A 16,184-nucleotide genomic window follows, 5' to 3' on the forward strand; every position below is an offset into this window, starting at 1 on the left:
GGATCTCTAAAATGGGTTGTTTTGTTGTTAATGCCTATTCTAAATCTTCACACAAAAGAGTGATGTTGTCACCTTTGTGTATGTAAGTTTTTTTTAGGAGAGATGTTTGGTGTGTCTTAGGAGGCTTTAACTCTCTTTGTTAGTCTAGTGAGAGCGAGATTTTGATGATTACTCTAATTTGTCTATTAATTTTTAGTGTTTGAACTTTACTTGTTTTATTTTCCACTTGGACCTTTTGAATATCTCTCTTGTGAAGGAAGTTTACTTGGTTTTATCTTAGCGGTAGGGCGGTCAGTAGACTCGACTGGATTTCAGTTTTTTAGAGTTGGTGGGATTTTTGGGGTGTAGCGTCTCAGTGGGCCCTTCTTAGAGGTCACTTCCCATAACTCTCAAGTATGATAATCAGTTATATGGCCCGAAACCATTTCGTTTCAATAACCACTGGTTATCTCATCCTGATTTTCTTGATTTGGTTCTCAGGTATGAAGGGTTTTTGTTCTTATGGGAAAGCTTAGATCCCAAAAAGTTGTTCTTAAAGATTGGAATAAATAAGTTTTTGACAATTTTGACTATCATATTGAGTTCCTTAGGTTTGTGATTAGGGATCTGGACTCCTTAGTCAATCAAAGGCTCTCTATGGTGGAGTTAGATTCTAGGTCTTTTGCTTTCTTTGAACTTTGGGCTTTACTTAAGGCTAAGTATTCTTAGTTGGTCCAAAGGTCCAAAGTCAAATTACTCAAGGAAGAGGATGCTAAGTCAGAGTTCTTTCATGCCTATATTAAAAGAAGAAGAAGTAGAATAAATGTCTTTTAGCTCTTAAGGTAGGTGATAGATGGGTTGAAGGGGTGGCCATTATTTGGCAACAGATCTTTAAGTATTTTTCCGATAAGTTTTTAGATTCGAATAATGACCACCTAAGACTTGATGGTGTGCCTTTCCATTCCTTGTCTAAGGTTGATAATATGGCCTCGACCGCTCCTTTTATGCTTGAGGAGCTTGATGGGGTTGTCTATCAGTGTAATGGTACTAAAAGCATGGGTCCTGATGATTTTAACTTTGCTTTCCTTAAAAGATGTTGGATCCTGTTAAGTAAAGATGTTTGGATTATGAATGATGAGTTCCACCGTTTTCCATCATTCCCCTAGTGTTTTGCCTCATATTTTGTGACTCATATCCTTAAACTAAAAATCCTTGATGAGTGATTTTTGGCCTATTTCCCTTATTGGTTCCCTGTATAAGCTAGTATCCAAAGTACTAGCCAAGAGATTTGGAGAGGTGTTCAATAAACTTATCTTTCCGTCTCGATCAGCTTTTCTAAAGGGTATAATGATGATTAATGGGGTGATGGCAATTAATGAGTTGGTTGATTCAGCCAAACTTTCTAGGAAAGCATGCTTTATCTTTAAGTCGATTTTGAGAAAGCATGTGACTCAGTTAGTTGGAGTTTTCTAGCGCATATGCTTATTTTGTTTGACTTTATTAATAAGTGTAGATTTTGGATTAAAGCATGTGTCTTCTTTGGTAATATGGTTGTGTTGGTCAACCGCTCTCTAACACAAGATATTAAATCGATAAAGGATTGAAGCAACGGGGTCTGGTAGCCCCGTTTCTTTTCCTCATTGTAGCTAAAGGCCTGAATAGACTGATCACAAAGGGCTTTGGACGTAAGACTTTGTCTAGTTTTAGATTTTGTTCCTCAAGTCTTTAGATTTCTCATCTTCAGTATGTCGATGATACTATTATCTTGGACGAGCCTTCAATCAAGAATATGTGAACCATTAAAGTTATTCTTAAGGGTTTCGAGATAGCTTCAGGTCTTGGAGTTGGCTTTCCTAAAAGTAGTCTAATTGTGATAAATGTATATTTGTCCTTAGAGCTAGTGAGCATTTCCTTCATTATAGGAACGAGTCTCTCCCTTTTAGGTATCTGGGGTTTTTAATGGGGGAAAATCCTCGGTTGAAATCCACTTGGGATCCTCTTATCATTCAGCTGCACAAAAGGCTTAATTCTTTGTATCATAGATACATTAGCCTAGGTGGAAGAGTAGTTCTCTCGAATTTTGTCCTCAATGTTATTCCTATTTTCTTCCTACATTTCATTAAATTACTTGTGAAAGTATGGAAGACCTTAGTGAGGATTCAGAGGAGGTTCCACTAGGTGGTATAAAAGGAGATTCTAAGAAATCTTGGGTGAAGTGCTCGAATGTGTGCAAACCTAAGAAGAAAAGAGGTTCAGGAGTTAAAGATCTTGGACTGGTTAACTTAGCCCTCCTATCTCTATTGCTTCTGGTTTCTAGCGTAATACTCTATCTGCTAATTATGGTGTACTTAATGTTTCTTCCTTAAGCGGAGGTAAGGTTTCTGGGTTGCACTACGTCTCAATCGTATTGGTGGAAAGGTGTATCAATTCTAGGATCCAAGAAGGATGATCCCCCTAATTAATTTTAGAAAGGTGTGATTAGGAAGGTTGGTTCAGGACTTCATACCTATTTTTGGGGCGACCCTTCAATTGGAAATGTTCCTCTTAAGATTATGTTCCACGGGATTTTTTCTATTTCTTGTGTTCAAGAGGGATTGGTGGAGGAGATAGGTAGGTCGGTGGAGGGTAGATTATTTTTAAGATCTTAGATGGCGTCACCCCCCTTTTTTGTCCATGAAGAACCTCTAGTCGCATAATAAGTTATGTTTAAGTCCATCTACAAGCCAAATCTTTCCTTTCTGATTTCCTCCAAATTCCACATTTCTTCCCTCTTTATGAGTAAGGGTTTGGAACATATGCTTTTATCCTATCATATGTCATGAGCATCCACTGTCCAGGTACCAGGACTGTTGTTTTTCTCCTACTTTTATGCATATTTGTAGCAAAAACAAGGTTTCACGTACACTAATACAGTAGTAACATTCACCTATTTTAATCATATTAAAAGAGTTAATCAATTTTAATTTCGTAATGAAGTTAAATTCATGTATTATACATATAATTAATGATTTTTATTATAGAAAGTGAATCATATTATAAATTGTTGAAAGTAATTCCTTGTGTCGAAGCAGATTGCTCGACAGAGACAAGGGAGTGTGGAAAAGATCTGTTTGTGTGGAAACAGTTTGTTACACACAGATTTGTTTTAGACATAGATAGATTTAATTCAGATTTAAAATAGATTAGATTTGATTTAGTTTCAAAATAGGTATTTTGGGCTATTATAGTTTTGGGTTTTGGCTTAGGGAGGAATCTAACCTAAATCTATAAATAAGGAGTAACCCTCATTATTTTGTAATCAAGTCAAAAGTTATATTCACAGAATTTGTTGTTGCAGGTGAATAACAAAGTTTACCACAGTTTGTGGGTACAGAGTTACACTGCAGAAACCCTAATCTCCTTTCTTCTTTAAATTTCCTTTCTTAATTTCATTGTTATCGTGTGGTGTAACAATCTTGTTCATCAAGATTGATATAAATTCATCATAGGTTTTGGTGGATTTCCAACATCTGGTATCAAGAGCTTTGGTTTATCGATCAAGGGAAGAAGAAGAAAATCACGATGGTGGTGAATTATGGGAATGGAAATTATCCAGCAAGTCTACCAATTCTGAAAGTAGATAAATATGAGAATTGGTGCAAATAGATGAAAGTTCTATGCAGGTGTCAAGGTCTTAGGGATCTTCTAAAGGATGGAGTATAAGAACTTGGAGAAGACGCTTCAGTAGAAGAAATAGAAGAACACGAAGAATTGGAGAAGAAGAATTATAAAGCACTCTTTATAATTCATCAATGTCTGAGTCCAGACAACTTCGAAAAGGTTAGTGATTCAGAATCTGCAAAAGAAGCTTGGAGATTCTTGAAAAATATTTTGGAAGTGACGATAAGGTGAAAGAGGTGAGGTTACAACTCACAAAAGAACGTATGAATTGCTTCATATGGAAGATAGCGAAAGCATAACTGATTTCTTCACTAGGGTTACGAAACTAGTGAATCAAATCAAGATATATGGAGAAACGGTAACAACAATAGTTGTTGTTTCAAAGATCTTGAGGTCATTGGCCCCTAAGTTCGACCACGTGGTGATAGCCATAGAAGAATTAAAAGATTTGTCGAAATTGACAAAGGAGGAGCTTCAAGGGACACTTGAATCTCATGAACAACGAATGGCTGAAAGAGCAGCAACCAGATCAAAGAGTGATGTGGCTTTGCAGGCTCATTCGGTAAACAAAGGCAAAGGAAGTTGGAATGGAAATAAAGGTAGAGGTGGCTACTACAATTCGACTAGTCGAAGTCAGCAAGAAGGAAATTGGTCGAATCAGAAAAAATCCTCACACCAAAGCAACTAAAGAGGTGGGGCTGCAGGTAGAGGAAAAGGCGGTGGTCCAAAATCTGACAAGAGTTACATTCAATGTTTCAATTGTCAAAAGTATGGTCACTATTCTACAAAGTGCCCATAAAAGAATAAGGATCAAGAAAGTGATGCAAAGCTTGCAAAATAAGAAGAAGAAGAAGAAGAAGAAGAAGAAGAAGAAGAAAAAGAGATGATGCTGATGTTCACAACAAAATATGAAGATAAATTAAAGGACCAATGGTGCTTGGATTCAGGATGCTCATCACACATGTCTGGAAGGAAAGATTGATTTGTCAACATAAAGCCCTCAATGAAGAACATGGTGAAATTCGCAAATGACAATACTCTAGCAGCTGAAGGTATTGGAGACATTCTAATTATGAGGAAAGATGGCAAGAGGTCAGTAATTTCCAATGTGTTGGGCATACCAGGCATGAAGAGCAACTTGCTCAGCATTGGCCAGTTGGTTGAAAAGAATTACAAATAGTCGATCAAAGACAAGATGATGAGAGTCGTCGATGCAAGTGGAAGGTTAATCTTGAAGGCTCTTATGTCTCAAAATAGAACCTTCAAGATCAAACTTGATGTGATGGAGCACAAGTGCCTTTCGACTGCAGCTAGCAGATATAAATGGATGTGGCACTATCGACTAGGTCATCTCAACTTCAAAGACATCAAAGACTTGAAAAGAAAGAATATGGTTTCAGTACTGCCAGAAATCGACATTCCAAATGAGGTATGTGAGGAATGTGTGCAGGCAAAGCAGCACAACAATAGCTTCAGTAAGGATGCAGGAAGTAAGTCGAAGGCTATTCTCGAAATCTTATACTCTGATGTATGTGGTCCTATCCAGGTGGATTCGAATGGAGGTAACAAATACTTTGTTACATTCATAGATGATTTCAGTTGAAAACCATGGACTTACCTGATCAAGAAGAAAAGTGAAGTGATCGAAGTATTTGTCAAGTTTAAATCAATGGTCGAAAGACAGAGTGGTCAAAAGCTCAAAGTTTTGAGAACTGACAGTGGTGGAGAATATGTGTCGAAAGACTTCGACATGTTATATGATAAAGAAGAGATTGTGCATGAGGTGGTGCCACCCTACACTCCATAGCACAATGGAACTGCAGAAAGAAAGAATTGAACCATCATGAATATGGTGAGAAGTATGTTGAAAGGTAAGAATTTACCTAAAGTGTTTTGGGGTGAAGTTGTATCGACCGCAACATATATTCTGAATAGATAACCGACAAAGAAGTTAGAAGGAATTACTCTAGAAGAATGTTGCTCTAGTGTAAAGCCTAGCTTGAGTCATCTGAAGGTATTTAAATCTACAACACATAAACATGTGCCAGATCAGTTGAGAAGAAAACTTGATGACAAGTCAAGTCAAATGATCCTAATATGATATCATTCTACTAGAGGTTACAAATTGTTTGATCCAGTGAATAAGAAAGTTGTAATCAGCTGAGACTTGATTATAGATGAACTTAAAGAATGGGATTGGACTGAAAATATGAAGAAAGATTCAGTGGGAATATTACTTGAAGAACCAGAAACTTCATTCGAAAGAGTAGTTCGACAAGAGGAGGTTAGAGATCAACGAAATACAAGCAGACCTCGGAGAACAAGACACATGCCTGCAAGGTTGCAAGATTGTGTTATTACATCAGATGATGTAGTCAATGATGAAGGTGAGCTGGTACATTACGCTTTCTAAGCAGATGTCAAACTCGTTAATGCAAATAATGCATTGAAGGATTTGAAGTGGGTGAAAGCTATGTATGAGGAAGTGAAGTCCATCGAAGACAACAATACTTGGTCACTTGTTGAATTGCCTCAAGGCAAGAAGGAAATTGATGTGAAGTGGGTATACAAAGTGAAGTGTAATCCCAAAGGAGAAATGACTCGACACAAGGCAAGGCTTGTGGCGAAAGGATTTCTTCAGAAAGAAGGAATCAACTTCGATGAGGTTTTTGCACCTGTAGCCAGAATCGAAACAATCAGGTTGGTTGTTGGTCTAGCATAAATAAACAGTTGACACATATGTCAGATGGAAGTAAAATGTGCATTCCTAATTGGACCCTTAGACGAAGAAGTCTATGTTGCATAACCACTTGGGTTTGTGAAACATGGCGAAGAGAGAAAGGTGTACAGGCTGCATAAAGCCCTGTATGGACTGAAGCAAGCTCCAAGAGCTTAGAATAAGAAGATTGACGGTTTCCTAATGGAGAAGGAATTTGTGAAGTGCACAACTGAACATGGAGTATATGTAAGAAGAAGCAATAGTGAATTGCTTATACTATGTTTCTATGTCGATGACTTGTTGATAACAGGTAGCTGCAAGAAAGATATCAAAGACTTCAAAGGAGATCTTAGCTAGGAGTTCGAAATGTCTGATCTGGGCGACATTTCATATTTCCTTGGCATCGAATTCTACAAGAGTAGTAGAGGTTTGATGATGCACCAACGAAGATATGCAAGTGAAATTCTCAAGAGATTTGAGATGGAAGAATGCAATTCGACTTTGACACCTGCTGAAACAAGACTGCAATTGTCGAAGAACCCAGATGAAGATAATGTCGACCCAACCCAATACAAAAGACTTATTGGGTCATTAAGATACCTTTGCCACACAAGACCTAACTTAGCATACAATGTAGGTGTGGTAAGTAGATTCATGCAGAAGCCAAAGGTATCACACCTAGCAGCGGCGAAGAGGATATTGAGGTATCTAAAGGGAACACTCAACTATGGCATTTTATTTCATGCAGCTGATAAAGGAAAATAATGCAAATTAGTGGGATACACTGATTCGAGTTGGTGTAGTGATGCTGAGGATCGAAAATCTATAGCAGGTTATGTGTTTATGCTAGGTGGTGCATTGATTGCTTGGAGTTCGAGAAAGGAACCAGTAGTGGCATTATCATCATGGGAGGATGAGTACATAATTGTTTCTCTTTGTGCATGTCAAGCAACATGGATGGTGAACTTGGTCGAAGAGATAACAGGTAAAGATCATGGAGCAATTACCATGAAGATCGACAACATGTCAGCTATCAACCTGGCGAAGAACCCGATAGCGAATGGTCGAAGCAAGCACATCGAAATGAGGTTCCATTATCTTCGAGAGCAGGTAGCTAAAGAGAAGATGAACTTGGAACACTGCAGAACTGAGAATCGGAATGCAGACATCATGACAAAGGGAATGCAGATCGAAATATTCAGAAGACTAAAAGCTATGATGAACATAGATAGCTTAGACATAATGAATTAGGTGGTGTGTTGAAAGTAATTCCTTGTGTCGAAGAAGATTGTTCGACAGAGACAAGGGAGTGTCGAAAAGATTTGTTTGTGTGGAAACAGTTTGTTACACACAGATTTGTTTTAGATCTAGATAGATTTAATTTAGATTTAAAATAGATTATATTTGATTTAGTTTCAAAATAGGTATTTTGGGCTATTATAGTTTTGGGCTTTGCCTTAAGGAGAAAACTAACCTAAATCTATAAATAGGGAGTAACCCTCATTATGTGTTTATTTAAAATATTCATACTAGTAGAATATAGAAAAACGAAGAATTTTAAACCTGCAAATAGATAAACCAACCAAATTAAAATAATAGGTTATTACTATACATTCTTGAATATTTTTAATTAAATAAAAATATAGATGATAAATCAATAATGTGTTATATTTATAAATATGTAAGGAATGAAAACATATGTCTAAACTAGGAGTATAAATTAAAAACATAAATTAAAGACTATGTTTATAGTATTATTCAAATTTAAAAGATGAATAATACTATACCAATTCTAAAGTATAAACTAAATATATTATAAAACAAATTAATTTTTTTCTAATTAGACTACATTATAGATCAAAATAAAATAAATATTTAGGAGTCATAATAATAGTGAGAATAGAATAATGCTGTGATAACATTTAAATATTAAGCATAATATTTTCTGCTGTGATAAATAATATTTTAATAATAATAAAATAGTGAAAATATTTTCAAAAAGATTCTCTCTTTATGAAAATTTTAATAATGAGAATAATAGACAAAGATTTAATATTGTGCTCTTAATATGGAATTTATAAATCTTAAGCGTTGATTAAATCTGACGATTGGTATAGATAGTTCTCATTTTCACAATAGATATCAGGTATCATCGGATACTATATATATATATATATATATATATATATATATATATATATATATATATATATATATATATATATATATATATATATATATATATATATATATATATATATATATATATATATATATGGAACGACTCAAGTGAGAACACTTGGTTATCATGAAAAATAATAAAAGTGAATCACGATCATTTAATGGACTGGATTGGTTTCTCTGATCCTTAATATTTATTTTAAATCTAACATAGAAATAGAAACCAATCAAGTCCATTAAAATCAACAAATTAAAATTTAATGGTCATGATTCACTTTTCTCATTTCTCATAATAACAAGTGTTCTCACTTGAGTCGTCCCATATATATATATATATATATATATATATATATATATATATATGGGTTTAGGGTTTAAGGTGCAAGTAACTATTTCTTAAAATTTGCTAAAAAGCGCCTTCTAAGAGACAAGTGTCTCTATGTTGCCAAACCCCTATGAAGTTTTCTTACATAGATTCACTTGTTTTTATGAATGTGTATTTTGGCAACATGTACTACAGGGTGCATTTTATCATTTTTAGTTAAAGTTTGCTAAAATACACTTTCATAAAATAAAAACAAGTGAATTGATGTTATCAAACACCCGCACATGCGCGCGTGTGTGTGTGTGTACACACACACTTAAGTGTAGAATTGTGTAAACAAGTTTCTTTTGGTTCTTGTCCTTTATCTTCCTCTTACTTGTTATTTATTTGTTATTATTGATTGTAAGTTATTTAGGTTGCTTAAGGTCATTTATTTTAGTTGTCATTATTTTTTGTCCCAAACATCAAATTTTTGTATGTGTTTGAAACTATCAACAAATTCTTGAGAACTTGAGTGACTATTTTATTGTAACTCTTTTGTAATCGTTTGTAGAAACTTTTGAAAGTATAGTGAATCAGATCTACTATCTCTCTCTCTCTCTCTCTCTCTCTCTCTCTCTCTCTCTCTCTCTCTCTCTCTCTCTCTCTCTCTCTCTCTCTCTCTCTCTCTCTCTCTCTCTCTCTCTCAAAGGATATTGGTTTGATCAAATTGGATAAACAAGTTTCTTTGTGTTCTTGTTTTTTATATTCCTCTTGCTTTTTGTTTATTTGTTATCATTGTTCTTTGTTCCAAACATCAATTTTTTTGCTGTGTTTGAAAATATCAACAAATTCATTAGAACTGTTTAATTTTTCTCAACAAACGAGCAACATGGATACTAAATGGGATATCAAGAATTTTTCCAAATACAAATATTTTGCATTAAGGAAAATAAAGATACAAGAAAGCATAACACAACAAAAGTGTATTAGAGCATTGAAAGGTGAGACATTGGTGCTTGCACACCTAATAGAAGCAGAAAAGATCAAGATGGTGGATAATACTGGAAGTGTCATTATCTTGTGCCTCAGGATACATTTTTAAAGGAAGTCAATAAAGAGAATATTTTGGATTTTATGTGGGTAAAACTTGAATCATTTTAATGACAAAGTCTTTGACTCACAACTTGTGTTTGAAACAACAATTATATTTAATCTGAATGGTAGAGTGATTGAGAGTAAAATTATATTATTTAGATTAGTTTATTAGTTGCACTCTTATTATATTTTAGTTAGGCTTTTCAATTATCAATTAAGTGGGATTTTAGTATTTAAGTCTTTTGTTAGATTATCCATTAGTGGCCTTATATAATTTATATAATGTAGTGTCTTTGACACATTTGGGATATGAATGAAATGAAAAAGTCTTTAATTTTCTTAGTTTATTTTACTTGTCTCTTTTATTTCTCCTAGCTTTTCTTGAGTTGTTAGGGTTCTAAAGTAGCTTCCTAACATAGAGAGAAAAATCCATGTGGAGCAGTTGGCAGAATGTCACAAGATCATTGATGATCTATAAAATATTAAGGTGAATATTGATGATGAGGATAAGACTCTACTATTTTTATGCTCATCATGGTAAAAATGATCTTCTTTATGTTAATGAAGGTACTATTATTTTGGATGAACTTCATACAACTCTTAGATCCAATGAATTTTTAAAGGTGAAATATTTAAAGATTTATGGTAGTAGTGAAGGCTTGAGTGTCTCAACATGAGTAAGTGACCATAGATGGATGTGCAAATCAAATAGGTTTGACAAGTCAATTTTAAAAGCTTCACTTGTAAAAAAAATGGGTCATTTCATGAGGGATTGTCTCGGGAGAATGGGAAATGATGTTTTTTTTTTTCATATTGTAGTTGCCACATATGAGAATAGTTATGAGAATGTTGGTGCACTAGTGATGTCAAGTCTAGAAACTGAAAAGATTTAGGTCTTGAACTCATTATACTCTAATCATATGTACCCAAGGAAAGAAAATTTTCAGACTTTGAAGTTGGAGCAATGTAGAGTAGTTTTCCTTGGTGACAATAAGACTTGTAGTGTCCATGATGTTGATATTGTCAAACTTAAAAGGTTTGATGATCATGAGTTCATTTTATACAATGTGAGGTATATATTATAACTCAAGAATTTGTTATCCATAAGTATTTTGATGATTGGGGATATTGAAAATGAGTTGAAAATGAGGTGTTAAAAACTTTGCATGGTGGAAGGATCATAGATAAATGGTCTAAAATATATGGGTTATATATTTTTAAGGTTTCTATAATGTTATTCATTCACCGTCAACTAGTGAAAACTTTCATGACAATAACAAGTTATGGGGTTTAAGGTCAACGCATGGTAGATTCCTAAAGGTTATTTAAGATCATTTTAATGAGTTTTGTAGGAGACAAGGGATAAAACTACATTTGATTGTTGAGTTATCATTGAGTTTTTGGAGGAAGGTTTAAGCCAAAGTAGTTTACTTAGTCGGTAATGTTCATTTACAAGAATAAACTTACAAACTTTTATGGCAATTGGGAGTAGGAAAATTCTAACCTACTATGTTTTGAAGGTTGTCAAAGTTTTGCTTATTATGTAAATCAAACATATCCAGCTTGATGGTAAAGTTGTGAATTATGTCTTCAATTATTATCCATAAGGTGGGAATGATTGTGAGAAGTGGGAAGTGGAACCAAGAGGATCAAAGTTCACCATTTGCAGATGTATTCCTTTTAGTAAATCTCATTAGGAGATAAAAACTAAAGACCTAGAGATGAAATTTTTAGAAACTATGGTAGAGAAGACTAAGTATAAGGTGGAGGTTCTTGCTATGGTTATTAGTAATAGTGAGGAAATGATTACATAGGTATTATATTATCATTTGACTCGTCATAAAGTTAAGAAGGAGAATGTAGAATCTCAAATGTATAGCTATATTAGCCTTGGGTTATGCTTTGAATGTGGAAGAAGGGTTGCAAAACTCATGAACAAAGAGACCTTCAGAGAGGCATTCAAAATCAAGTGGAGTCAAATATGCTTGAAGAACCTTGATTGTTGTCTTGTTAGATTATCTAAGAAGGAAAAGATGGTTAGAAGCAAGTGAATGCAGGTAGCAAGATCAAGGTTCAAACATGACTTGAACTTGATCAAAGTTGTTGAATGATGATCCAAATTAGAGAGTAATAGGGTGGTTGATGGGTAGTTTGGCAACATCAATGTTTAGAATTAAGGTGGAGAAATGTAAATGTATGTCTTAGAACCTTGCGTGATGAAGAGAAAGAAAATATGTTTGGAGATTATCAGAAAGCATAAAAGTAACAAGAATGTTGACGGAAGAAGCTATAGTCGGGAGGGTGGTCTGGCTTGTGGTGTAAGTTCGATTGCGAGGTTGATGGTATTGCAATGGAGAATCGGGTCTGTTGACAGCAGATCAGGTCCGTTTAAAATTGAGTCATATTCGGGTAGAAATTCTTATGATTGTATTCTTGGTATTTGAGAAACCTTTAGATGTATCTCATGGAATAGACAAACACTTCTAAACTCCTTGAGTTTAGAGCTGTCAAAATAAATTATCCAATCTCAAATAAATTATTTCTTTATTATTTTATATAGTAAAATAAAATAAGAAATTTCATAATATTCCTTATAAATATTATAAATAAACATATAAAGTATATTACTTTAAATATAATATATTTTTAATTAATATATTATTTAAAAACACTATAGCGTGTTTTTAAATATAGTATAAATTTAAAATTGATTAAAATAATTCAAGGTAACATAAACTAATATAATAAAATAAAAATTGTGAAATGAATCATAAAATAATTTAATATTAATTCAATAATATTAATTGTATATTATTAAACATAAAAATATATAATTTATAATATAAGAAGTAAAATTTACAAGGTGAGGCAATCCAATATATTATATTTTAGTGAAACAACAGATATATTAACATAATTTTAAAATGTTTAACTGGATCAAATAGGCTATTAAAGCTTCATATGGTATGGGCAAATCTTAATAAGTAACGAATTTTTTAGGACTGAAATAAATAAATAAAAAAAGTCTTTATGAAATAATTTTAGAGAATTTCTTTATCGACTCTCCTATGGGGAAAATCTTCTGCGAAAATTCCAAACTACCCCTGCTTCGGAGATGCATCTCCGAAGTAAACTTTATTAGATTTTCCCAGATTTCGGAGATGTATCTCCGGAAAAAATCTCAAAATTTTTAATTCACATATCATAAATTTGATATAATTTATGAATTATAAATAATTATTATTATATATTTCTATTTTGATTCATATTTTAAAATTTAAAAATAACTTCAATTACAAAAAAATTATAATAATTCCAATTATTAAAATGTAGTCATAAATAATTTCAATTCATGTTTCTACGGTTGATAATAATAATGAAATAGATCAAGTAAGAATAATGATAATAATAATAATAATAATAACAATAATAATAATAATAATAATAATAATAATAATAATAATAATTGAGAAAATCATCTTTTATAATTAATTATGATAAAAAAATCATTTTTCATAATTAATTATGATTAAAATATCATTTTTCATTTAGTTAAAAAAATTAAAAGAAGATTTTGTCTTAATTTTATTTAGTGAATAAATTTTATATTTAATTTTATATAATTCAAAATTTACTTATGAAATTAGAATGTTTTTAATTTATATAAGTTTGTAAAATAATTTTTAACTTTAAAATTGTTTAGGAAATTTTTTTTATAAAATGATTTTTAATAACTATAAAATTGTTTTTGAAAATTAATTTATAAAATGATTTATCATAAGAAAAATAGAAAATAAATATCTTTATTATTATTATTATTATTATTAATTTTTTATACAAAATAAAACCTTAATTTAAATATTTATTAGGTTAATATTATTATTACATCTTAATTATAATAATATATATTTAATAATATATTATTTATTAATACAATTAATTATACTATTAATTATATTGATTCACCTTGATTTTAATTTTTTAATAATTATTGAATTTTTTCGGAAATACATATCCGAAACATTCCAAGACCAAAAATTGGAATATTTCGGATATGTATCTTCGAAGACACACCTCTCCAAAAAAAAAGTGATTTTGGAAATGCATCTCCGAAAACACATTTGTTTTGGTGTTTTCGGAAGTGCATTTCCGAAATCACCTTTTTTTTTTTGGTATTTTCGAAAGTGCACTTTCGAAATCAACTTTTTTTCAGAAAAAAAATGATTTCAGAGATGCATTTCCAAAATATAAGGACATTCTAGAAATTTCGCCGCGAGTGACCAAAAAGATTAGGGGGTCAATAAAGAAATCCTCTAATTTTAAAGCATAAGCCTTATGTTTTATTGGACTTAACGGATTGGTCTATATAGATTAGACTATTTTGACGGCTCTACTTAATTTTGCATGGTTTATATAGAGTTAGAAAATATTTAGAGTAATAAATAGATATATTTTTAAAAATTTAGATGATTATTTTCTTGTAATAATTTTTGACCATAATAATGAATCAAAGAGTTAATTTTTCTTCTAGAATAGATTGGTTGGATTGAACTGCATGAACATATTTCTTTATATTCTTGTCTTTTATATCACTTGTTTGTTATGTATTCCCTCATATTACATTTATAAGTAAAGATTCTCTTTTTAATGTATCTAAGCAATATATTGTTCAAATACATTATTTATTCAATGTATTTAAAAAAAATCTTTTCTTATAAATGGGACCGAAGATAGTATTTGATATCACTGGTGGTAGGTTTTTTCTTTTTAAACAAAACAGAGGATTATATTAATAATCAAAAGAAAAAACGAATACAAAAAATATAAAAGGGGGACCAAACCAAAACCTCTTAATAAAATTTTGTATGGACTGGTCCAACACAACGGTTGTTAATATCTAGTTGAATTCGAATTCAAGACTTTGAGAAAAACATACCCTCAAAACTTAAACCTTCACCACTAGACTAAATCTTGTGAGTTATTTATTTGTGTTGTTATTGTTTTTTTTTTTACACATTAAATTTTTTGATATGTTTTAAACGATCAACAAGTTCAATAGATTTTTTAAGATAAATAAATATATATTTAAATAGTTCAAGGGCTTGATTACGAAAGGCAAGTTAGCTTAGGAACCTAGTTACATTATATAAACATATTATGTTAGTGTTGACTAGTTGTTGACTAACAATTTTTTAACAGAATGACTTAATTGAAATAGTTCATAGATTTGCTTACAATTTTTTATAGTTTAGACACCTATTTAAAAACTCTCAAATAATTCATAAATTTACAAATTATTTAATTTTTATTTTACAATATAAAGAAAATAAGATAATAATAAAAATTGTATTTTGGTGCATTTTAGACTCACAAAAAATAGGAAAAATGGTGCTTATTATGATCATCCTCGTTGAGAGACATAAGACTTGCTACCAAATATATCTGCCTTATTAGAGATAAAATTAAAATAGTAAAATGTGATCTACTAAACTCTTTTTCTTCCATTGGGACCAACAGACTTCCCAAATTAAAATATAAAGCTATGAATAAATGATATAAAGAATTGAATGTTTATTAAATAATCAAAAAAATTATAAATGCATATACGTGAGACTTAAGCACCAAAAATAAAATATTATCCATTTATACTTTAAATTTATTAATCATTATAAACACATTTTATTATGGTGTTATCTGTTTGAGACCGTGTTTAGTAGAGTAATGACTTTCATTATCTCTGCCTTAATAGTGGTTATGGAATCTAATTTGGCTTCATAATACACACCTAACTTGTTAGGAGTACAAACCAGAGACCAACAAATAGTAATAATTATTTATTGCAAAGAGGCTTATTAATCGATAACAACCTTATTTAATAAAGCCATTATGAATTACACCAATAACAAGCTTACTTAATAAGGCCATTTTGAATTATTAGTCAATCACAAGCTTACTTAATAAGGCCATTTCGGATTTATTAGCTATTTTCACCTCATAATTGCTTGATGTATCACCCTTTCTTTTTTTTTCTTTTTTTTTTTTTTTTCCTTTGCAATACTTACATCTATTATTATAGTTTTTCTTTTACTCACACTCAAAAAGCACAACTTTGCCCTTAATTATCAGAAGAAAAAAAAACAACTTTCATATTTATTAAAAAATAATAAATATTTAATTTTTTTTTAAGAAGAAAAGCACTTTATTCACCAAAAACACTGAAGCACAACCCGATCGTTTGGATCC

The sequence above is a fragment of the Vicia villosa genome, linkage group LG3 (assembly GCF_029867415.1).
Source record: "Vicia villosa cultivar HV-30 ecotype Madison, WI linkage group LG3, Vvil1.0, whole genome shotgun sequence".
In the NCBI taxonomy this organism is placed as follows: domain Eukaryota; kingdom Viridiplantae; phylum Streptophyta; class Magnoliopsida; order Fabales; family Fabaceae; genus Vicia; species Vicia villosa.